Raw genomic sequence first — 27,130 nt, forward strand, 5'->3', positions numbered from 1 at the left:
TCTCTGCTACACTCTCGCCTCAATTTTCATTAGTAGTAAAATCATAATTCCAGTATTTCACACCCCCTACTGTTCCTTGGGTGATTGATCTCAAGTCTGAGACAATGGAATCCCATGACAAGTCCTAAATTCACAGCTGGCACAGATATTATTAAAGGGGACAAGTTATTCATATAAAAGAAAATACCCCTAAGGACAGAAGCACTGCATGGATTACAAGCCACTGTATGTACATCTTTATAATACAGGATTATAATTTGTTATCGGTTATCATGTGATAGTGCAATTCTTCTGAGACATAAACCAAATAGGAATTATAGATAATTACAGGATTTAAACTTGATCAACAAGGCAGTGATCCTCCTCTGCTCCATGATAACAAACACAACTTGCTACCCAGGTTCCAACGTACCACTCAGTGATGCACTGTCCTAGATCTCAAGGGGGCAGCCCACTCCTAACATCCTTTTGCCTCAAATGGGGAGATCCTGAGATGCACACTAAACAACTTATCTAAACATACATTGCCCATTTGTTTGCCTGAGGGTTGAAAAAGAATTCAAAAGACTAGGTCTTCTGGCTAAAATTGACCTTCAGTATGTAGGTGACATTCTCACTTGTAGGCTAGATAAAGAGAACTCTAATAAAAATACTCTCTGGTAACAAAATTTCCTAGTAGAAAGAATTTTCTGGGCATCTAAATCCCAGATCAGGCCACACAACAAAATGTTACTTAGGGTATATTCTATTTGGGAGGGTTACCTGCAAAAATAATAACCCAGGAATACTTACCACAGAGTAATATCTCCACTCCTTTATATGTTCATACAGGGCATATATAAGTTGCTGAGGCTTGCTTTAAGCTTATATCATCTTTCCTTAGCCTCTGGAATGACTGGCATTACATACTAGTAGTGCCATGCCCAGCATGATATATTCTAACCCTAGGAAAAATATAGCCGACTAGGAACAGGGTTCAAGCAATCTGTAATACCACAAGCAATCTTTAATAGCACAAGCAATCTGTAATAGCACACCACCTGGGACCAAACATCATATCTGAGCCTTCATGAGAATGGCTAGTGATTGCTGAATCTGGATTTCTAACTTAGGCATCATGGCAAAATACTTGATGTATCAATTCAAGGTCCAGATTTAGAGCCCTTGGAGTGAAATCAAATCCTACAAGATGCATTCATGCAGAAACTCCTACATTGGGCATCCCTAATCTACACAAACCTTTCTTCTTTTATGTGGTTCAAAAGGGAGGAATAGCCTTGAGGAATAGCCTTAAGGGTACGAGTCTAAATATTGGGAAACAAAACAACAGCCTGTAACTTAGTTTTCAGAGAAGATAGGCCCTTTCAGCACTAGATACCCCCTTGAATAAGTAGAGTAGAAACATAGCCATACTAATGGAAAAGGCATCTAAACTAACTCTAAGTAAAAGATTAGAAGTTCCTACTCCACATCAGATAAAGGGACATCTCTGACTGGCATCAGCTAGACTAAATAAATATCAAATATACTTCTAGGTAATCTCAAGGTATATTAAAGTTTCTGCTTCTCTCACAAGTTAAGAAACATCTTCTACCACAGTTTATTCATGCATGGATGTGCAATCCCTTACCTGTGTCAGTTGAGAAAAACTTACAGTTCAACCTCCCAGAAACCTAGAACAAGAATTGTTTATAGATGAAAGAAAAAAAAATTTTAAATGGACAAATATTTGTATGGTATGCTGTAATAACTAGAATTCACCTTTTGAATATATGGGCAGCACAAAACCCTGAACTTATCACCCTAACATCACCACTATTTCAATGCAAGGTCAAATGAGCCAACATCTACACTGTCAACATATGACTTAAGGGTGCTTCATGCACATGCAATCAACTAGAAAGACAGGGGAATGCTTACTGAAAAAAATTCTCCTACTAAACATAGATAGAAACTCTACAATTCTAAAATTATTCTAAAATTATTAGAAGCAAGCCACCTCAAAAACAAGTAGGTATAATCCTTTGCAAATGGCATCAAAGAGATCTGACAAGAAAAAAAATTCTGCTTAAGAGATGCCATGTTTCCTTCTACTGACACCCAGCTGTCTTTGCAGTACACTACTGAGGAATCTAAGTGGGCTCAGGAACAAGGAAGAGACAAGTCTGGACCTTGGTTATGTGTAAACAAAAAAAAATTGGTTTTGGCTCAGGGATTACAATGAAAGGCCATAGAGGGAGTATATGATTCTTTCTATATGGAAAGAGATTCTCCAATGGGAATGGTCAGTTGCATGTTATGGACTTTGAAATAACAAATACCATCTGCCAGCTTAAACAAAGTTATTCTCTGTACAACTAAAATAACTCCATAAATTTGCTACCACCACCCCTTGTAGAACCAGGTCAACACCAGGAATCATATACAAAGGAAGACTGTCAACAAGATTTTACCCATATACCAATGTTCACAAGATATAAAATATTCCTAATCCTTATAGATATATTTACATGGTGGAGAGAAAAAGCATAGGAGGTAGCAAATATATTCCTAAAGAAAATCATCCCCAGTTTTTTTTTTTTAGCAAGATCACTACAAAGTGACAATGGTCCAGCTTTTATGGTACAAGTTCCCCAGTAAATAGCAAAAGCCTTGGGGAATACAGTATTATCTGCATTCTTCTTGGCACCTTCAAACTTTGAGCAAAATAAGAAAAAGCCAACTATTTCTTTATGAAGATTTGAGCTAAGATTTGCCTGCCAATGTCCAAAATCTGACCCAAGTTACTACCTGTTTCCCTTATCAGAGTTAGAAATACTATGAAAGCTTATCTGGACCTACATCCATATGAGATTTATGTATCACACCCTTTCTATCAGTAAATATGGTTCTAGACTAAGAAATTAATCAACCTAATTCATCTGGGATGAGTTCATACTACTTACCAAACATGCAGGAATGCCCATTGATCATGCCCAGTAAAATCCATTAAGCTCTAGAAGCAAAGAAAGCCAGCAGACCAAGTTCTTAAGACCTGGAAGGAGGAGGATCTATCAAAACACCTATAGCCTAGATGGAAAGAACTTAAACAGTCATTTTATCTACTTCCAAGGCCATAAAGGTACTGAGCATACCAAGATGGATCCATCTCTCTTGAGTTAAACACCTCCCTCTGAATCTTGAAATAATCCAGGCTTACACATAGCTTCCAAGAATTCATCTTACACCTGTGAACCTATACAGGACCTCCAATTATCATTCTGACAAAATATATCCTCAAAACTGATAAGTAATTATAATTATAAAGTTAATTTTGCTTGTTCTCCTTGCTGCTTCACATTTGTTTATGAGAACTTTTCCAAGTATGAACAGTGACTGCAACCTTTAATCTCTCCTTCTGTTGGCTGTGTCCTTTTGAAACCTGACAGGTGTAGTTTTTACCACCTCTGTAGAAACCAATATGCAAACAAGCTCTTACACTTCCCCACCTTAAGTTAGCCAAGATTCCAAATGATTTTCTCTCAACATTCTCTATTATCATGAAGCAATATCCATATCCCTTCACTCAATTTACCATACTAGGACAGATCTTTGTAATTTCTCAAAGAGAGATTCTTGGATCCTCTTGGTCTCTAGATATATTTATAGGCTTTCCATTCTCCTTTGGGGAGCCTGCTGTCTCTTTCTACAGCAGTATACTCTCACTTAAATAAATTATCTTGCTCTGTCTAGTAGGTTTATCCTTCTACTCTTTGTTATTGACAAGAACCTGGAAATACAGAGAGTGCACCAACATCAACATCTATTATGACTAAAAAAAAAAGAACTGGAAATAGAAGGGAGAAATACAGCTGAATATATTGATGCATACCTGTAAACACAGCCTTTGAGCTGAGGCAGGAAAATTAGAAGTTCAAGGTCACCCTACACACTTTAACCATCTCTGCCTCAAAAAAAAAAATTTAAAAGGCTAGGATTTAGTTTCATGGTTGGTGGAGTGTATGCTTAGTACGTGTGAGGCCCTAAGTGCAATCCTTACTACTGAGATAAGAAAAAAAAAACACAGAATAATACAACAACAAAATGAATAGCAACACACTGGAAAACCCAAAGCTACTAAATTAATTAATCAGAAAAAAAATACTTTCTCCAAAATGAGATTTTAAGAATGCATGATTTTCCTTGTTCTTTTTAACATACCAGAAGTCCTTGCCAGATGTATTTGGCAAGAAATAGACACAAAGGGCATAGTTATTGGAAGGAAAAAGCATGACTATATCTGTCCATAGAAGACATACTTTTATGTGTATATAATCTTAAAATTCTATGAAAATGAATAAATTAAGCATGAATATTCAGTATAAATAAATTTATTCTGCATATTTGGTAAATAAATAAATAAATTCAGCATGAAAATCCAGAATGCGTAAATTCAGCAAAGGTGCTAATACACAACCCACACACACAAAAATTAACAATAAAAATATGGAAAGAAAAGCAAAAAAAAAACCAATTTCATCTGTCATCTCAAAGAGAATAAAAGCTAGTCATCAAAACTGTGAAAATGAAAGAGAGAAATATAGATTAATAAAATAGAATAGAAAATCCAGAAAAAGAGGAACACTTAGATGTGTTCTCAAATGACACCACTAAAACATTATAGGAAAGGACTTGAACAAATATTTTTACCCACAGAAGCACACCAGGATTTTCATTATACTCAATGGTCAATTAAGGAGGAATTTTTTTTCATTTTTCATTATTGTATTACAATTATACATAACAGTGGGAGTAATTTTAACCTAACCTCACAAGCAGGGAAAGTAATTTGTTCCAATTCAGTCCTCAGTACTTGCCCTTCCACTCCCCTCTTCCCTGGCCCTGTTCCCTTTACTGTACCATTCTTAATACTTAATCAAGGATATAAATGATTTGTAACTGAAAGCTATAAAACTATGAAGGAAATTTACAAAGACACCAAAAAGTGAAAGACAGCAAATGATCATGGGCTTAAATTTCTTAACTTATCAATACTGCCCAAAGCAATCCACAGATTCAATGCAATTCCTAAGAAAAGACTAATTTGTCATTGCAAAAATTTAAAACATTATTGTAAAGTTAGTATGAAATCTTAAAGCTACCACCTACCAAAACAGTGCTGAAAAAGAACAAAGTTGGAAGTCTGACACACCTTGATTTCAAGATGTCCTACTAAAAAGCCAGTCATCAAAACAATGTGAAAATGAAAGAGAGAAATATAGATTAATAAAGCAGAACAGAAATCCAGAAAAAAATAAACACTTACATATGTCCTCAAATGACATCTGACAACACCATTCAATGAGAAATGAATAAACATTTCAACAAATGCTGTTGAAAAACCTAGATAGCCAAAAAAATGAATTTGTATACTTGTCTGACACCAGATGCAAAAATTAACATAGATGGATGACTAAATGTCAGACCTACACCTATAAGGCTCTAAAAACACAAAGGAACAATTTCATGACTTTGGATTTTTAAGTTATTTCTTGGATAGGACACCAAAATCACAGATACCTAAAGAGAGAAACTAGACTACATAAAGATTGAAAATTTTATGCATATAGGGACACAATCATTACAGTGAAAAGGCAACACACTGAATGCAATAAAACATTTGAAAATCATGTATCTGATAAGGAGATAATATCCATGATGTAAAAAGTTCTTATATCTCAACAATATGACAACAACAACCAAATATTAAAATGGGCAAAGGATTTACATAGACATTTCTCCAGAAAAGAGACACAAATGTCTGAGAAGCACATGGGAAGATGGTCAACATTAATAATCTGTGGAGAAATAAAAATAAAAGCCACAATAAGATACATCTTTACACTCATGATGATGGCTACTTTCAAAGAAACAGAAAACACCAGTACTGCTAAGAATGTGTAGAAACTGGAACCCTAGTGTATGGTGTGTTAGAATGCAAAGTGGTACAAACTTTATGGAAATATGTATGGTGGTTCCTTAAATTATCAAATGAATTTCTGTCAACATTCTCTATTCTCATGAAGCAATATTCATATCCCCTCACTCAATTTACCACCCCAGGTGAGGTGGTAATTCAAATTCTCACCATACACCTCTTTAAACATTACAGGAAAGGACAGATATTTTTACCCACAAAAATCACACCAGGATTATTCATTATACTCAAAAGTCAATTGAGAAGGGATTTTTTTTTCATTTTTCATTAGTGTACTACAATTATACATAACAGTGAGGTTCATTTTAACATAACCCTACAAGCAGGGAAAATAGTTTGTTCCAATTCAGTCCTCAATACTTGCCCTTCCCCTTCCATCTTCCCTGGCCCTGTTCCCTTTACTGTATCATTCTTCCTTCTACATATTTATATCTTTCAAAAGTAGTGCTTAAAACACTTCTTTAGGAATAACTAAGGGTGAAATTTACTGTGTTCTATTCAAGTATGTACTATAATAGTTTGGTCAAATTCATTCCAATATTTCTGCTTTTTCTTTGTCAAGGAGAAATGTTGTAAATGTGGCATGCATATATAATAGGATATTATGTGTTCTGAATAAAGAAGGAAGTTCTGTCCAATACTAGAACATGAACAGACCTTTTGAACATTATTCTAAGTAAAAGAATACATTTTTTATTACTACTTATATGAGGTACACAGAATAGTCAAAATAATAGAAAAAAGAGAATAGTGGTTTCCAAGCCCTTAGGAGGCAAGGAAATTGAGACTTAAAGAATAAGTCTCAAGAAATGAGCAAGTTTCTAATTTGCAAAATGAAAAAGTTCTGTGGCTGCATGTTGGTGTCAGAAGTATGGCAATACAAATATACTGAAAACCACTGTCCTGCATTCCTAAATGGTTAAGATGGTAAAGCTTTGTTAAGATGGTAAAACTTTATTTGTATTTGATCACTTATAGATAAGTTATTCACATTTTGTTTATTTCCAAATAAATAAAAACTGAAAATAACTTCCTTATTTATTCAGAACACATAATATCCTATTCTTTGTGTATGCCACATTTAAAACATTTCCACTTGAGACAGGAAAAGCAGTATTAGTAGAATGAATTTGACCAAACCATCCTAGTACATATTTGAATTCTCCACTGGGAGATCATTTCAATAAGAAATGTTGAAGGACCATGTTGGCTGAAAGGAAGGATCACTAATTCCCATGCCAAAAAATAAAGAACAATAATGAGCATAGCTCTCAGGAAAAAAATTAAAAGTCAATATCATTGGATTTTCAGCTTGTAATTCCTCTTATAAAATGACTGAAGACACAATTATATGATAATTGTAGAGTCAGTAGTGTTTCCAGAGCATGCACACTGTGAGCTCAGGCATGTGAACTCATTGGACACTAACACGGCCAAGTTGGGAGGGTCCTGTGGGGAACACACTTAGAGTCTTGGACTTTGTCTTGGAAATGAAAAAAATCCAAGAGAGGAAGCAACAGTTGGACAAACATAAATATCTGTTTCAGGAATTGTTCCTGAATCTGTGAATCTTCCAGCAGTTTCCTTTCTGAGTGAGTCTCTATGAAACATTCAGGAGAAAAATGGCCATATTGGAGAAACTCCGCCCCCCTGAGGGGTCATCACTGATCTACTTACATCCGCCAGCCGAGAATCCTACAGGCTAGCAACACTCAAGCTCAAGAGGCACAACCACCTACCAGTACAACTAATGTTCTCAGACCCACTGGATAAGAACCAGAAACTAGAATCTCACTTCTGCCACAGTCACTGGCCTCCACTGTGCACAGGCCGAGTGTGGGCAACACATCAGATCAACAGAAACAAGTGCATATGGGAAGGGCTTGCCATCACTAATGTGGTCCTGGGACCACATTCAACACCCAACACACACACACACACACACACACACACACCACCCAGCCACAAAGACACGTGCACATTTCCCTTACTCATGTATGTACATGCGTGACAATCCCTTCTGTTACAGATAGCATAAAAAACGCTCACATTTGAAAACAGATGTACAATCATCAGGTCACTGACATCCACCAAACAAACAGATGCACAAATTGACCCCATTCTTGCATTCCCTGAATTCATACAAAACATCTTCCCTTCAAAAAACACATATTCAACCCCTACTCCAAAATGCACATGCCAATACATGCATCTGTAAACTATACTTTACAAATTACATGCTTATACATTCACACATAAAATACACTCCCTGAAAGCAAGTGCACATTATACCACCAAACATTGAAAATACACACACATACACACACACACACACACACACACACACACAAACATATATGCATACAACCCTACTTTTTTCCAGAACGCACACAAACAGAATCCTAAACTCTCTAGCAAATCACACAGATGTGATACTCTCAAAAGAAATACATACTTCATAAACATTAGAAATATTACTTCATTCTCAACATACAACAACTCTTAGAACTTCCTAAAGATTTAGCAACCAGATATACCATGGTTATAAAAATGTAACATGCATGACACTGAAGGATATGGGCACAACCCAAAACATACACACATAAACATGACTCTATTCTCAAAAATATTTGATGTGCAAACAACTCCCAAATACACATAAAGACTCCCAATCCCCTCCAAATGTACATAATAAGGATATCAACTACAATTCATTTGTCATCATTTTCTAGATACATAATCCACTAGTAGCTCCAGTACAAAATATACCTACCACTGCATTCTCTACCCTCATACTCTAAGCCCCAAAGTGTACATACACATTCTCAAAAACTCTCCCTTCAAGCACTGCTCTTAATAAATACCCATAAACCCCACCACGCCATGAACAATGCATACACACTGTCACTAACCAAATACCTAACATGTATTCCCATATACATGTACCACTTGCATTGCCTAAGAAAGCACACACCACCGACTTACAGCTCGAAAATGAATATACAGTCAACGCATTACCTGAATACAATCAGAGCCCTAGATTACATGGGATTGACAACACAGGTGTCTGTCTGAATATATACATTCCATAGAACAGCCAGACTGAGAAACACATGCAGCCACTCTGTCATTATTAATAGGTATATACAGGACTCCTCATACCTCCTGATGTATAGTCACAAGCACACAACCCCATGAAACTCTGAAAATTCTCAATTATATAAACTTCCTATCTGTCAGATGCCTGGTCATACACCAAGAATTCCTCATACCCAAATATAAAACACATACACCACAAAAACCAATTAAGGGTACACAATCTGTACCCTATCATATAAAACCTCATAATTCTGGTTACCTTCAAAAAAACAGTTAAAATAGATACACATATCCCCATGTCACAGAAAAATATTGACCAGCCAATATAATGCAAAATGCAATCACACAAATGTTCTATCAATAACTGAATATATTCAGAACATACTCAAATACTTCTTAACATATGACACCAATCTCCATTCCCAAATGTATCTTATATGACCACCTGTATGCCACAAACATGCACATACATTCAATGCCTCAGAATTTGAACATAAGTACAGGAAAAACTCTCAGTCCTAAATTCTTTCCTTGAAACCATGTTTATACATATAAACTCTAAGATCTGGAAATACATAGATCCGAGCTCTCGCCAGCCTGCGGCAGACTGAGCCACCACCACCCCACCGCTGCTGTCGCCATCTTCCAGCTGGCCCCAGCGAAGTGAGAAGCAGCTCATAGCATCTGCCCTAAGAGGCCCGGAGGTCTGATCAACTCGCCTGCCTTAGCCTCCTCCAGGCTCTGCTCTTCAGGCGCGCCATAGCTGCCTTGGCGCTTGTGGCGGCGGCGCCCCTCATGTATCAGAGCGGCTCTGCTTTGCCCTGCTGCAGAAGGACTCCCCCACCTGCGCCGCCTGCCGGTGCCCAGGATGCACGGCCTCTCGCCCCCGCCCGCGATCGACCGGGCCTTCGTCCCCAGGCTCCTGGAGGCGGTCTCAGCGGATTCAGGCACCATGAGGTTGTGTTCCCCGACACCGTGTTTCATGGGAAAGGTCACAAGAAGACTCTATAGTGCTCTCGCCAAAACTCTGAACAGCAGCGCTGCCTCTCAGCACCCAGAGTATTTGGTGTCACCTGACCCAGAACATCTGGAGCCCATTGATCCTAAAGAGCTTCTGGAGGAGTGGAGGGCTGTCCTGCATACTCAACTTCCCAGATTCCAGAGGGACTTTGTGGATCTGAGGACAGATTGCCCCCGTAGCCACCCACCCATTAGGGTCATGCAATGGAACATCCTTGCACAAGCTCTTGGAGAGGGCAAGGACAACTTTGTACAATGCCCTGTTGAAGCTCTCAAGTGGGAAGAGAGGAAGTGTCTTATTCTGGAGGAAATCCTCGCCTATCAGCAGGGCATACTGTGCCTGTAAGAGGTGGACCACTATTTTGACACCTTCCATCCGCTCCTCGGTAGACTGGACTATCAAGGCACCTTCTTCCCAAAGCCCTGGTCACCTTGTCTAGATGTTGAACACAACAATGGACCAGATGGTTGTACCTTATTGTTTTTTCCAGAACCGAATCAAGCTGGTCAACAGTGCCAATATCAGGCTAATGACCATAACGCTGAAAACCAACCAGGTGGCCATTGCTCAGACCCTGTTGTGCAAAGAATCAAGACTACAGTTCTGCATCACGGTTACCCACTTGAAAGCTCGCACTTGCTGGGAGCAGTTTCGGTTGGCCCAGGGCTGTGACCTTCTCCAGAACCTGCAGAACATCACCCAAGAGGCCAAGATCCCCCTGATCATTTGCAGGGACTTCAATGCAGAGCCCACTGAAGAGGTCTACAAGCACTTCCTCTGGCCTCAACCTGAATAGAGCCTACAAGCCGCTGAGCAACAACAGGCAGTTGGAGGTCTGGACCTGAGGGGGAGGGGACACACCCTGAATTACATCTGGTACTCCAGAGAGGCCACTGAGCAGTGGCTTGGCGCTTGACCTGCTTATGCAGGAGCAGATGGGGCTTCCCCCCTTCAACTACCCCTCTGACCACCTCTCTCTAGTGTGTGACTTTAGCTTTAATGAGGAACCCAACAGATTTCTATAAAAGCTGATCTGGCCTTTTTAATCACAGGAAACTTAAACAGGGATATTCACGAAACTGAAAAAAAGATAGGAAATTGCCTGAGGAGGGTCTGCAGTTGCAGTTTCTGTATCCTTTCCTGCCTTTCCAGCATGCCCTTGGGAATGATCCTGTTAGTTCACGAACCTTTTCAATGCAAATTGTAGCAAAAAAGCTGTTTGTTTGCACTCCAGTTTCCGGCTTTTTGTATTCTCCCTCCCTGAGGATTCCCTTTTGCTCTGTCATTTAAGGGCATTCAGCTGGGCTCCCTTTGAAGCTCTTTCAGTTTGTGGATGCTTTAAAAACTTGCTGGCTTGCTTGCCTATTCCATGGATAACATTCAGTATGTAGGAAAATTTCACTAGACCGTATTTCAAGTTTTTCATTTGTGAGTTTTTCAAATGTCAACAGGATATGCATGCAATATTTATTATTTTTATATCTTCATGTAAAACTAAATTACGGCATTATGAACATTTTAGAACCGTGCAAGACTCAAGTTATAAAATCACTTAGAGTAATTTTCTTCAAGCTTTAAAATGTCTCCTTCTAGTGCCCTACAATGTGTACAGAGCAGCTTTTCAGCCTGGGGGTGGGGGATATTATTTAAGTCTGAGTATAGGGACTGAAGCTCTCTTCATCAATACTGTTCTCTCTGCCTCCATGTTTCCCATTGTGTTTCTTGAAGAAATTCCAGTTAGTTTTCCATTATTTAATCACTGCTATGCATTGTCCTTTTTCCTTTGGGATAATAGTGGTATACATTTGAAAGTTAGTATCATCATCATTTGTGTTGGAATGTGCTTTTCACCATGATTATTTGGGAATTATTATGTCACCGTGGCTAAGAAAGCCAAGGGGACTTTCTTTTCAGAGATTTGAAGGCTGTTTGTTTTGTTTTGTATTTGTTTTTGTTCTTGTTGTTTGTTTGTTTGTTTGTTTTTGGTACTAGGGATTGACTGCAAATGTACTTTACCACTGAGCTACATCCCCAAGTCTTTCTTTTTTGTTTTAAGACAGGGTCTTGCTGAGTTGCCCAGGCTGGCCTCAAAACTTGTGATACTCTTGTCTCAGCTTCCTGAGCAACTGAGATTACAGGAATAACCTCCCTCAGACAGAGATGGGAAACTTTATAGAAAGCCTGTAATTGGGCTGTCAGAGAAGTTTCCTAGGAAAGCTAGATGACTGTCATTTAAAACATCTACAAAGAAGAATGTAAGAAGTTAAAAGATAACCCACAATTCTCAGCCATCAGAAATAAAAGTGATAAAGATAAGAGGTGAAGCCTCTTCCAAACAACATAACCCATCAGGAGTAAACTAGTACATATTTTATTGTATGAGTTGTAAATATTTAAGATTAATAAATAACCTTTTAAAGCTTATAAAAAGAAATACACAGATCCATAACAAAGATGACACACAGTCCTAGATCTTCCCAAAGGCATAGACACACGTTCACAACAGTCCATAGTGCCAAAAATAAAAATCATGGAACCAGCACCAGTAGCTCAAACACATGCACTACTACAAAGGTACTCACACAACACAGGCCAAAGAAATCACTCAGACACAATCCTTGCATACATGGCAATCAAACATGCACACAAAAGATGATTCATGTATTTTGGTTCATGTTCTTTTCCTGACTCTTCACATGAAACATAAAGGATCACCAAGTCCTGGTACTAAGGCACAAGATCACACAAGCAGTACACCACATGCATAGTCTAATATTTGACACCTACAGTCAGCAATTTGTTTTAGTCTATTAGTTTTGTGGGCTCTGAAGATAGAAGTGGAAGGGTATAAATGCAGATTTCAGGCAAACACATTGATGTTGAAAATTTAATAAGAGAATATAAAAGTGAAAAGCAGAGGCTATACTCCCTCCTATAAAACTGAGAAGTACTTGCCAGTCACTCAATAAATATTTAATACAGAGAAAATGCTTCAAATAGAAAGAGATTTCTTTCAGATACCCCTTCTGGAGACACTGAGGTAATTCAAGGGGAGGATCACCCCAAATAAACCCATATGAGTATCCATCTCAGCCTATACAGATGTCTCCTAGCTGGGAAGACACATTGTTGTGCAACGTATGTTCCCATGCTGGGCCTGAGCTTGTCCACCTGGGCTACCTGCAGTCACATCTGCCCCAATTTGTGAATGGTTTACAGTGCATGCACATTTGGCCCTCTTGCATTTGGACCTGTAGTAAGGCAGTATGTCTGGTTGAGGGTGGATAGAAGAGGAAAACTGCTCAATTTATGGTGGCTGGGAAGCAAAGAGAGAAGGAACATGTGTCTGAGTACCTGTTCAGGGGCACATCCTCAATGACCTCATTTCCACCAACTGGGTCTCATCTTCTAAAATGTGCCACTACCTCCCAGTGGGTTATCAGGTGGGAAAAAAATGTTTAATATATGAACGTATGGGAGACACTAAAGATCCCCATCAGGTTATATCCTTTGTCCCAATAAACTCAATCCATCTCACAGCATTCATCTCTAAAAGTCCAAATGGTCTCAATAGTTCCTGTATTGCTCAAAAGTCCTTGTCCAAAGTCTCCTCTGAGACTCAAGGAAACTAAGTGAAGTGGTACTGTGAGGTAAAAGATTTATACCCCACACATTTTCTTTTAATTAATGAGAATAATTTTATTTTCTTCCAATATCCTAATCCTTATTTTAATTACTAGTTTTAGAGTTAGTTAAAAGCACTAACCTTTGTACAGGGCAACAACCATCACAACCCACATTCCAGAAAAGAAAATTTATCCAGATTAGTGAACTACCCTGGTGCCCACCTGCCCAAGATTGAGGAACGAATCCCACATAACATGCTATATGAACATTCACTTGGCAGCACTAAGCAAGATGAAACAAGGAGCTAGCCATTCATTTTCTTACCTGTGGGAATGTTGCAAAATAAAGTCCAGACTCTTCTACCAACAGTCAATCTATGAGGGCATGTCAATCGTGATGTGACCACATCAGCCTCAGCAAAAGTGACTCAGTATTCCGTTTTGCAAAGTCACTAACATCATGAAAACTGAGCGTCCTTCTGCCTAACAACCCGGATACTGGCTGACAGTGTCTCTAACATTCACAGCTTTCACCGGGGAACAAGAAAATAACAGTCACAACTTCGTCTTACACCGACAGGAGCGCTGACCTGCTGACCGGTACCATGCTTCTCAAGCACTGCAGAGGTTCTCTGGAGCATGGGCGCCACTGAGGCTGCAAGGGACATGGACAAGGCCTCGACGATGGTGCCGCCCTGGCCAACGTGCCCCTCACTTCCAGGCCAGGCGGGCCCTGGCACAGCTGGCCTAGTCGGGGCGCAGCCCTCGTCTGAGGTGAGGAAAGGCCGGCACCCCGGGCTGCCTGGTGAGGTGCAGGGGCCTGTGCAGTGTAGCAGGCGCCTACTCACAAGCACACGGAGGCCGACGGCCCACGGATGGAAGACTGGACAGAGTTCAAGGCCTATGGGACTGACTCTGGATGCCACTGTGGGAGCCACAGCCAGCCCGTTGTCAGTTCCCCTGCCTATGCCTTGCTACACTGGAGCTGCAAGGGACTCTTGAGCCAGCTGTAGGATGGCAGCCCAAGAGCGCCAGAGCGTCTCTTGCCAAGAACATGCGCATGCATGTGAGGGGTGCCAGTGGGAAGCTCAGAGCGCTTAAGGGGGTCGGGATGTCTGTGAGGTGTCTGGCAAGGCGATTTCTTGTCACAGAGCCTCTGGGCTGGCTCTTTTTTTAGAGAGTGCATCTGAATCACTGCTAGTGATTTTCACTATTACTAACAAGCCATGCCTGTATTAGAGACTACTGCAGCAGCATTTGGAAGTGCTTTACTCTGAAGCATAGAGTCCTCATTTGGGCCCAGTGTTTTTACCACTTTTACACTATGCACGTTTAATTCATGTTCACTAGTCGAAACATCAGTGTATGCTATCTTTGGAAATATAATACTTTTCCCTTATTCCTTCACTATTTGTTGCAATCAAGTCATTCAATCTGCCCATCCATAAAATGACAAGGATACTAAGCTCCACATGAAGGAGGGGATGCTATTTTTTTGCATTGTTTTGAACCCTTCTATATGAGAGCGTTGTTTGTTCCCATCACTTATTATCAATGAATTCAATCATTTTTTTCTTAGTTAATATATATTTATTTGTTGCTTTCACTTATATTTTGCTGATAAAGGTTTTTATTTTATTGCTCATATTTTTCCAGCTTTCACTCTTTCAGGATATTTTACCTTAGATCTTATGTCATTGTCAGGAATCCACATGTGGGACACCTTGGGAGACTCTCTTCTTACTCTCCCTTCTCTTCCTCCTACTATGTTCAGGCTCTTTTTTTATTATTATTTATTTATCTTACCAGATCCCAGATCCTGCTACAGGTGTAACTCAGCATCCGGCCCTTCTTCTTAACACTGCTCCAGTTGGCCTGGAATGTAACACCCATTACATTGCTGTGACCCTCAAAACCTCTGCACAGCTTCTCACCTCCACACTGGGTGAAGCATGAGGCTGAGGCAGGCTTTGAGGCCCTGCATGATGTAATCCACTCCTATTATCAGTGATTCCTACATCATCTCCCACTCACTCTCCCTGTACCAGCCAAATGAAATTATCTCCTGTGTTCCATGCCCAGGTTTCTTTTCTGAAGATAAAATTTTAGTGTTAGTACAGTTTTAGTTTATAGAAAAACTAAAAAGACAGTGCAGAAGGTTAATGATACCTCTCAGCTAATTTCACCAATGGTTAGCATAGACATGGTTTTGAATGTCTATCACAATCAATGAATCTATGCTGACATGCTGACTAATGTCCACGCGTTACTCACTCAGTAGTTCCTGTCTTTCTTCTGTCTGCAGATCCTACCCAAGAAGTGATATTATGGGATGTGGTCATGTTGTGCGGGATCCTCTGGGCAGTCATGATATCTCAGACTTTCCTGGGATTCGAGAACCTTCACAGAAGCATTGAGAGGCACTTGTCAGGGGTTGGTAGGACATCCTCAACTGCTCTGCTTTGAAGCTCATTTCCCAGCATGTGATCTTGGGATTTTACTCTGTTCAGAAGAAAGAAATTAATTCACAATAAAAATAATTTCTGTAACATGGAAAGAATTGGTGCTAATAACAATCTTCTCAAGCTAATGATCCTGGGAGTTATTTAAAGAGAAAGAATAAACTTCAAGGGCAGTTAGAATTAACAGCTAATCCTCCACTGCCAGTTTAGAATCTAGGAAAAGTACAATTCCTAAAACAACAAAAAAATAGGAAGGAAGGAAAGAAAGGAGGCTGCGAAAGGAAAAGAGGAAGAGAAGGAGAGAGGGATAAAGTAGGTGTACTGCCTCGATTGAATGTTAAGCGTTACCAGTTTGGGAAGAACAAGGACTTGGTAATAATAATCCACCTGTACCCATGATTTTATGCAGACTTCCAAGTACAAAGAGAGAAGTTTGTTATGACAGAAGTTGAAATTCATCTGTAAGGTCCTTAATCCAGGGAAAACCAAATAGGAACCACAGAGGAATATGGAGCCTTTGAAAGTCCACAAAGATGAGTAGGAACAAAACACATTAAAAATTATTCAGAAAGATTGAAACTGCACCACCATGGCATCCCCTGGATAACAGTAAGGAAGATCCCCCTTGTGGCTGGGGGTTTAGTCTTGCAGGAAGGGTGGGAGTAGGACCTGCTGTGCATTAACTTAACAAGGTGGCTTCAGGAGGACCCCAGAAGCACAGATCAACCCTGTTGTCTGACTCAATATCATTGTGTTAACTATTGTTCCTGCTTGACAGTCTCCTAAAGCAGCAGATACCAGGCTATCTTGCAACTGAACTTGCCCGTGAGTGGACCAGGGAGTCTGTCACTGACCCACTCTCCTCCTCTTGGAACTACAGAATTCACATTCCTCAGGTCAACCATCCACCCAGAAGGTGAATTGGATGCCAAGCTCAGTGGAAGTGTGTGTTTTTTTCTGATACCTGAGTTTTAATCACAGGCTGATCCATGGGTGTTGGTTTGAAAACACCTGGAGAGAGGAAGGCAGTGTGATGGTAAATCCTGCATGTCCACTTGGCCAAACTACAGTGCCCAGGTGGTCAGTCAGCCTGGATGTTGGTGCAATGGTATTTTAAAGATGTGACTGATAAATAAATTCTACAGATGAAGAGTCAAGCAGATTGCTTTCCATAATGTGAGTGGGCCTCAGCAAAAGAAAGGCCTTAAGAAAAAAGACTGGGATACACTCTGGAAAAGGAACCTCTGCCCACAGACTGCTTCCAGACTAAGCCACAACCTCAGTACTTTCCTGGGCCATCAGCCTGCAATCTGCCCTGCTCATCACTTTAAACTTGCTGCTCTCCGTGGTTGATGAGCCAGTTCCATAAAATGAGGCTCTCTCTCTCTCCCTTTCAGTACTGCAACTGGATAGTTCAGGAGATCCATCATTCCTGACATGTGACCACCTCGTGATCCTACAGGTAGGTTAGGACATGCTAGTGACAGGGAATTCAATATGATGTAGAGGCAATGAAGCCATAAGAGGTCTCCTATCAGGCCTTGCTGGAAGTAACCCTGCCTTGGACTCTGGTTCTGGCAGGCCTACACTGGGCACGCACTCTTGCTACATTGCACTTGCTTCTACCTGGCCAGGTTGGGATGTGTGCAGGAAAAAAGTTTTGCTCTTCTATCATCTTCAAACCTTGGGATTCAATTTTTTGCACTATCAATGTAAGTGATACTTGTAATTCATCCTTTCCACAAAGGCAGACTGTCATCAATGAACACAACCAAGAAGCAAATTAGATGCTTAAGGAAATTTATGGGAAATTCAAAGAACTTCCCAGATGACCTCAGACATCTGACAAGGTGGGATCTGTGTTGAGAAGTATCCACAGAATTGAACTCTGGCCAGTGCTCAAGCTTCTGTTAATATGACTGAGTTTCCTGGCCAAGCAGGAAAGGGAGGACAGCAGAATGATGAGGGGATCTCAATATGGGCTCAGAAATGTGTTCATGAGGTCACCTGTCTTCTGCAGCTTGGCAACTGCATGTCTGTCTTATCCTCCCAGCACCCAGTGCTACAGCTCCTGGGAGATGGGACATGGCATGTGGTCTTTGTAGCCACTGTTATACTTCAATCCAGACCCTTGCAAATAGCAAGAAGTATGAAAGAAAAGAAAGAGAAAGAGAAAGTACAGAAGGAAAGTGGGAGATGGTTGGCACAGAGCAAACTGTAGATTTATTCCTGTTTCACATGCTCCCCGTGGCACCCTGAAGAACTTTCAGATGTAAGGAAGGTCTCACTTTGCCGGTGTCCATTAGTGCCTTTCTAATGAGAGCAATGGTAACAGTGAACATTTTCCAGAAGTTACCACATTAGGTGTAGCTGATATTCTATATTCATATTCTGTCTTTGCAAGTTTACTGCTTGCTGAAACTTACTTGTAACCCCCAAATTAGTGCCCATGTGCACAGAGCCACCTGATAGCTATGCTCCCTGCTGATGCTGAATGAAGCATCTTCCTTCCTTAATGCATGAAACATGCTAAATCATTGGCTAAAATACTTTATAAAAACATTATAAGCTAAAAAAATTCAGTGACTCTCAATTATACAGTGGTACAATATTTGGTGAAAATGCCACCTCTGATAATATTTATATGGCATCAATTTCTCTATCTTGTCTATACCTCCAGGGAAGTAGTTAGAATCAGATTGCTAATATAGTGAATACTGCTTGTTTCTTTAGCAGTTACTACAAGAGGGCATCAAAGAACAAGCAAGTTAGTTTGTATTTAGAGTTCAAAGTGTGTCTATAGTTTATAACTATTGGATATTCTTTTTCTCCATTGTTTGTGGTCTGAACTGTCAGGTGGAACATTGGGGTGGTTGGAAAAAATTGCTCCTGTGTGCCAAACAGTGATGATTAAACTACTCATTCTCAAAAAACCTCCTGCTAGATTTTCTTGGCTCAACTGTGGAAGCTAGCCCAGGCAAGAATCAAATTAAGTATTTGCTTTTTTACCTGAACCAGTCAGTTGAATTAAATAAAAGCTACAGTTTGAAATATAGTCTTAATTCCCTATAAAATAAATGCTTATTTTTTTTACCCATGATATGTTAGCTGTGGCTCTCTTCTATGTCCTCTGTCACACCCATTATTTAAGCTGAAGAAATATTGCCATGTGTGGGGGGGGCACATTGCCATTTTTGTGACAGAGGAAGAAAGAAATGGCAGAACCAGCTTCTTGGAAGTGACATTATATTTGTTTATATTTTACTGGCCAAAGCAAAGCAAGTAAGTTACTGAGTCTGAAATCACTCAGGTAATCAGGATCATCTCAAGTCGTTGATGTCATTGGGGTAAAAAATCCTCTTGGTATGAATCAGATGACTTCAAGGAACTTAGTTGTAAATCAAGAGAGAGGGTTAGATCTTCCACTGGTGTCAGAAAAAAAAAAGAGTTGACAAGTTTAATATCCATGACAAACAAAATATTTAGTTGTGATTACTTTCTTGTGGCACTGACAGAAAACAAATAGATCTATTAGGTTTTTGAGAGGATTTTGTTGTCCAAAATCAAAAAAGTTTGACTTTCAAAAACCTGTGGTGTTTTGATGTTGCTTGACACTTAAGTAGTTGAGTAACTCTTAGTCCCAAATATACACCAGCAGGAAGTATACAATTAGATCTTTGCTTCCCTGTTGAAGCACATTCTCTTCTGTGTCCACTTCATATATAGACAGAAAAAATATTGGAAAAGAAAAAAATCTTCCAGAGGCCAAGACAGGGCTCCCACCATCAAATGGATAAAAAAATTTCTTTCAGGGAACAGAACCTTAATTTACCCAAAAAACGTTTTATTTTGGAGCATGGGTTCTCTGCAGTTCTTTTCCAACAGAATTTCATTATTGATAAAATATGTGTTTGGAATTCTTTTCAGAATAAACACTTAATTGTATTTGACCATTGTATATTAGGCGTGATGGTGATAATATATAGCAAAGATTAGTTATCTGTTAGTTATAAGTCAATGATAGGGAAGAAGCCACATGATACCTATTGAAGTAGGTTGTCATCATCCAGAGCTCCGAGACTTTGAACAAATTCCAGTAATTGAGTGGAACTTTCAATTAACTCTTGAGAAAGGAGATGTCTCTTGTATACTGGGAAGAAGACATACGTGCAACTCTGATATTTAGCTAGGTATATAGTCTCTATATAAAAAGAAACTATATCTCAGGTTTCTTATTGCTAGATAAAGTCACTAAACCAGTTTCTAAGTTTGGGCAGTGAGGTGAGAGTGAAGGTGATGTGTGATGCTACTCTTAAAACACATTTGTATTACAAAAGCTATTTGTCTGTCATACTCTTTTACCCATCCACTTTCCTACCCATGAAGTGTTGGTGAGCTAGGGACAAGAGAAGTGCCACAGGAAAAGCTATAAAGAGCCCACTGGATGACCTGGCATTGGATGACCTTGCAGAGATGAGCTGGCTACCTCCTCTGAACCATTTGCATGCCCCTGTACTCTCTGTAAAGGTAAATTTACTATCTATCTATCTACTTATTTATTTTTAGTCATTGTACTTTTGGTATTGTTTTATACCATTTTAGCCTATATTTAAATGAATACAGATGGCAGTGCTCTAAGTAATAAATATACATAGCAAGTTAGATTTGGAATTATTTTTATGTTTTTCTTTAGTTGAATTTTTTTATTTTTACTTTTCTTTTGGAGATGGGTGTTGGGGATATGCCAGGAATTGAATTCCTTGACATTTGACCTCTGAGCCACATCCCCAGCCCTATTTTTGTATTTTATTTATAGACAGGGTCTCACTGATTTTCTTAGTATATCACTTTTGCTGAGGCTGGCTTTGAACATGCAATCCTGCTGCTTTATTCTCCTGACATGCTGGGATTACAGGTGTGCATCACTATGCCTGGAACTGTATTAAGCATGATTAAAGATTGATATCCCAAATACATGAAGAGTTCCCTGAAATTTAATTATGTAAAAATATTAAAGTCCAGGGTTGGGGTCTTGACTCCGCGGCAGAGCACTCACCTTGCATGTGTGAGACCCTGGGTTAGATCATCAGCACCACATTAGAAAAAAATAAATAACTGAATTAATGATATTGTGTCTGACTATAAATAAAAATTTAAAAGTTCAGTGCATAAATGAGGAGAGTATTTTAGTAGTTAACAAGTAGTACAGTAAAATGTGGGAATGTTCCCATAATTTTTCCCATAACTGGGAAATCAAATAAATGCATTTTAAAGCAACCTTGAGTTACCACTTCCATTCTCTCAAAGTACTTAAAATTAATTCTATGTTCTTGAGAGTTTTAAAGGAAAGGAGCCCATTCATACTTGTTTGTTTGTCATGCTTTATCTATTTTTAATTACTGCTTTTCTTTAAATATTTTGTGTGATTTCAGACTCTTGTACCTCATAAGTATTTACCCATTACCTCCTGGTTTCCTGTCAGATCTTCACACTTTCAGAGCTGCAGTGAGAAGCTGGGAGCATTCCCCCCAACTCAGCACTGGTGAGCACCCTGCACTGTGGCCATTGGCATATGAGTCAGTCCTTGCCACTGGAAAGTGGGTCTTGAGGTTTGGGATGGTCAGATCTTCCGGTAGGGTGTGGCACCCATTAACCATTAGATGACTGTTGTCCTAAATCATTGAATTTTGATGAATGTTTTAATGAACTACAGCATGTTGGTTGTTGAAATAACATAATTATTGGAGGTATGAGTTCGGCAAATTTTTGTAATTAGTACAAAATGATATTTTTAGTGTAATTTTAACTGTACTTGAAAAGTAATATGCATAAAATGAACTTCTTCTTTAAACTTTTAGACTGTTGATAAACTTCTCAAATTTACTGTTGTCTTTATGACAAAATATGTAATTTTTAAAAATCAACTGAGTTCTGGGGATATATCTCAGTTGGTACAGTGCTTGTCTCACATGCACAAGGTCTGTGTTCAATCCCCAGCACCACCATAAATAAATACATAAATACATAAATAAATAATCAACTGACAAACTTGACTTCTACCTCCTCCATCACAAAATTACCTCTGGGCTTCCTGTACATTTAGTTTTCTTACATGTAGCAGTATGGGCCTCCATATTTTTGTGAACTTTTAAGGTTAGTTGTGTTTATGTGAGTGGAATTAGGTCCTCAAGCATATTTGAAATTACACTGTATCTTGATGCATATAGCTTGAGATATTTTATTTTCTAAATAATTGTATCTTATGAGTGTATAGAGCTTTATTTTTAGTTTACAAATGTGTTCCCATTACCAGCAATAAACTCTATAGTTTCTAATGATGTCAAATATAATTGGTAATTGATTTCTTAAACATATTTTGAGTCTTGAGCATCTTTCTGTGACCAATATAGAGAATTTCTGTAGACAAACTCTTGTTCATTAGGGAAGAGAGACAAATCCAGAGGCACGTTATATAGTTCCATAAGTGCCATGAGCATGTGATGAACAAAATGCAAAGGAAGGCAGGGGAGAGAAGTTCTTTTTTTTCTTTTTTTACCAAAGGAGTCCAGTTATATGCAAGATTCTTAACTAGTGAATCCTTCAGCCAGACTTCAGAAAATGGACAAAAATTTTTGCCAGGAGGAAGGGATAAAAAAAGCATGAACAGAAAGGCAGAGGTATAGAAGTGAAGGATATGTGGAGAAGCCACTGAAAGAGGTATATAACTTGATCAGGTTTGTTCTTTTGAAAGAAACTTGAGGTCAATGTGGAGAATGATTATAACAAGAAGACAAGAGAAAAGTGATTCTTAAACTCTTATATTTTGTTTTGTTGAATGCTTTTCCATGTAACAGTTAAGTAAGCATCCCCATAATTTAGAATGCAACATAGGTAAAACAAACTGTATTATACACAGTTCTAGCCAGTCAACTTTGTGATCTTACTATAGCTGTACATAAGAGTGTCTCTTCTGATATTCTGAGTAAGAATCAGTGGACTAAGGAAAGAGATCAGCTAAGAGGCCATTGTGGTGTTCCTTTATATTTGTCTGTGTAGACTTGGTGTCAGAGTTGATGTGTAGGGGTAGGGATAGAAGGAATTACAGACCAGTGTTTCTCAAATTTTTATGTGTATATTAATTGCCTGGGAATTAAAAGATAGGTTCTGATGCAGATGCAGAAGAACAAGGCCTGAGATTTAGCATTAGATAGGTTCACAGTGATGTCAATACTCTTTGTCCATGGACTATGTTTAAATAGTTACATTAAAATAACTTGACTGTGAAGCTCCAATGACTTTATGATGATGTCATCATTTGAAATGGGGAACACAAGATAAAAGAAAGGGAAGAATTCAAGGAATTTGTCTTTGTGGGACATTCAGGTAAAAAAAATGTTATACATAACTGGAAATTGGATATTATGGATAAGGGGAAAAGTGAGACCTAGAGATAAAAAATTGTGAATTAGCATTTTATACCTGGTAGTTAAGGCTGTGAGAATCAATGAAATTACCTGCAAGAAAGAGGTGAAATAATATTTTAAAATGTACTGATTTAAGAATTTAACTGAATCATAGAATTTTTAAAAACGTTTTTTTTTGTTTTTAGTTGTAGACAGACAAAATACCTATATTCATTTATTTTATGTGATGCTGAGAATCAAACCCAGTGCCTCATACATGCTAAACAAGTGCTCTACACAGAGTTACAACCCCAGCCCCTATTTACTTTATTCCATTGACCAGCAATTGGGAAGAAATTAGAGAGCTTCCATTCTTGGGGTAAATTTAGGAATGAGATAGTTGCCTTTGGCATACAGCCTTCTTCTTTGGTAATGACCATAGATGAAGTTAAATATTTCGTAGATCACTTTAAGAATTCCTTGAAATATCCTTTCTTCTGAAACACTGTTCATATAAATATACATATTAAACATCTTCAGTATGCCAGGCATTCTTTTCTAAGCTCTGGTATAAAAAATAGCAAATGAAATGAATCCAAGATACAGTGGCATTTATGAGGAGATGGACAAAAGTAATTACAATACAGTATGGTAAATGCTGTGATAGGGAAGTGTATGTAGGGTGATACTCTAGCACCTACATCAGGAGCACATGACTTAGTGGAAGACTTGGAATGACCTTCCTGAGGAAGTAGCATTTAAACTGAGACCAAAAGCCTGAGTGGAGGTGACCTAAAAAAGAGAAAAAGATGGACATGCAAAAAATGTCACAGAGGGGAGAAATCCCCGTAGGTTGGTGGAGTTCAGTATATCTGACCCAGCGATATGTAGGGTGAGATTGATAGGAGTTGATCTTGGAGAAGTAAAAAGAGTTTATACTAGGCAGTGACTCCTGGAACTTGGGATGAGGACAGAAAACGATGTAGAAAGATATACTGTTATTCTACCTTGGTGTAGTTAAAATGGTAGTCTTATGCTTATGGTATGGGCTTCAAAACCTGTATTATAATTTAACTTTCAAAAAAAATTTAACAATTTGGGAAGTGCTTGGATAAAAGCATAACTTTAGTGCTTTTGGGTATCCATGCTTAAATGTGCCTTTACTGGTATTTTTAAATGAGGCTACAGTGTTGATTTTCTCACTCTCTGATATAAATCAAATGTATCATTTCACACATGTAGTTGAATTTTATTTTCTGGACCAGATTTATAAACTATATGAAAATAAATAAATAAATATTTATAAATTGTTTGGTTTTTAAAATGTTCCTAAAAGTTAAGGATTCCCTCTGTAAACTATATTATAAGATATCCTATATACCAGCAAAGTATAAAAAATGAAGTTCACATAATTGTAATTAATAGAATGTAAAAGGTAGTAGAATGAAACAGACATTATTAGTGTATGTATATATGTCACTACATGACCAATATGATTCTGCAACATGTGCACTCAGAAAAATGAGAAATTATATCTCATCTATGTATGATATATCAAAGTGCATAAATGCATTCTACTGTCATGTATAGCTGATTGAAACAAAAATAAATAAAAAATTGAAATATAAATTTTGGGACTGTTCCAGAAAGTACATCAAAAAAAATCTATGCATAAGAATTCCAAATTTATATTATCTCCTCTCAAAAAAGTAAAGCATAATCTGTACTCCTTAAATATGGGCTATCTCTACACAGTGGAAAGGAGAAAAACAGAATAGCCTTACTCTAGAAAACCTCACCATCACTACCTTAGTCAGGTGACTAAAGTTAGCATCAAGAGTAATTATCTTTATAGTGTGAACACCCACAATAAGGTTCTGAGAAGAGTGCTTTACTTTTGTAGTCTTCCTCCTCTACACATGTAACACCAGTCTAATCATGACAACAATGACAGACACATTTCAGCTGAGAGACATTCAGAACTTTCAACCTTATAAAACAAGATGTCCTAGATCAATTAGATTTGACATTAACAAATAACATCAATCATAATTTTCCCACTATTAGGGCTAGACAAGGTTTTAGGAAAGAAAGAAAGATTAGTAGAACAAGAACAAGGTATAGCAGCACCAATTCAAATAGATCAAGAAATAAATAAACATGGATTAGGTTTTCAGAAGGGATCACTGAGACAATAAAAATTACTTGGAAATCAGAAAGACAAGTATGGGTTCCTCAGTGGCCCCTGACTAAAGAAAAGATACAAGAAGCCCATGACCTGGTCAAACAACAATTAGCAGAGGGACATATACAACTTTCCATATCTTTAAATAATACTCCCATTTTGTCATTAAAAAGAAATTTGGTAAATGGAGATTATTGCAAGATTTAAGAGCCATTAATAATTAGATGGTTATTATGGGACCTGCTCAATTGGGGATTTCCCAATTGTCTGCTTTGCCAAAAACCTGGTATGTTTTAGCTATAGATATTAAAGATTTTTGTTTTTTCAATTCCAGTTCATTCTAAGGATAGTCCAAGTTTTGCATTTACTATCCCTGCACTGAATCATGAAGGTCCTGATCAGAGATATAAATGGAAAGTACTACCACAAGGGATGGCTAACAGCCCAACTATGTGTCAAATTTATGTTAACAAAGCAATCCAGCCACTTAGAATTCAAAATCATAAACTACAAATATTTCACTATATGGATGATTTATTGTTAGCACACAAAGATAAAAACACATTGCTAGAATGTTATGCCACTCTTACAAACTCATTAAAAATTATAATCTAGAGATAGCAATAGATAAAGTACAATTAAATTTTTCAATTAATTATTTAAGAGTTCTATGATTCTCAACCATGGTCCGTCCCCAAAAAATTCAATACTAGTAGATCAACTCAAATCACTTAATGACTTTCAAAAGTTACTAGGAGACATAAATTGGGTAAGGTCTTATCTAGGCATACCAACAGGAGAGTTGAAACCTTTATTTGATATCCTAAAAAATCCATCAGATCCAAATTCACCCCACATGTTAACGCCTGAAACAAGAAAAGCATTAAAAATCATTGAAACATATATGGAAAATATGCATTTGGATAGAATTGATATAAGTTTGCCATTATTATTTAATGTACTACCAACAAAAAATATTCCTACAGGAGTGTTTTGGCCAGAAGGTCCATTATTATGGATAAATTTATCTTATTCTTATAACACTATTAATTCTAGGTATACTGAGGCTGTATGACAATTGATACTCAAAGGAATAAAAGCAGCAAAGTGAGTATTTGGAATTTCTCCCAATAAAATTATTACTCCATATACTATGGATAAAATTGATGAGTTAGCTAATAAGTTAAATACTTGGGCAATAATCAATTGTAAATCTAATGTTTCATTTGATAACCACTTACCATCTAACCCTTTGTTGTCTTTTTGGTTGTATCATCCTACAGTTTTCCAAAAATGACAAGAAAAACACCTATCATGAATGCTTCAAATATATTTACTGATGGGTCAAATAATGGTA

The 27,130-nt window shown here is 38.1% G+C and overlaps 1 pseudogene; it reads left to right on the forward strand.

Moving 5' to 3' along the window:
- Nucleotides 1-11,188, forward strand: part of LOC144375673 (nocturnin pseudogene) — a 31,765-nt pseudogene extending 20,577 nt beyond the window's left edge.
- Nucleotides 11,189-27,130: the final 15,942 nt, after the last annotated feature.

Source organism: Ictidomys tridecemlineatus, chromosome 3 (assembly GCF_052094955.1).
Source record: "Ictidomys tridecemlineatus isolate mIctTri1 chromosome 3, mIctTri1.hap1, whole genome shotgun sequence".
Lineage (NCBI taxonomy): Eukaryota > Metazoa > Chordata > Mammalia > Rodentia > Sciuridae > Ictidomys > Ictidomys tridecemlineatus.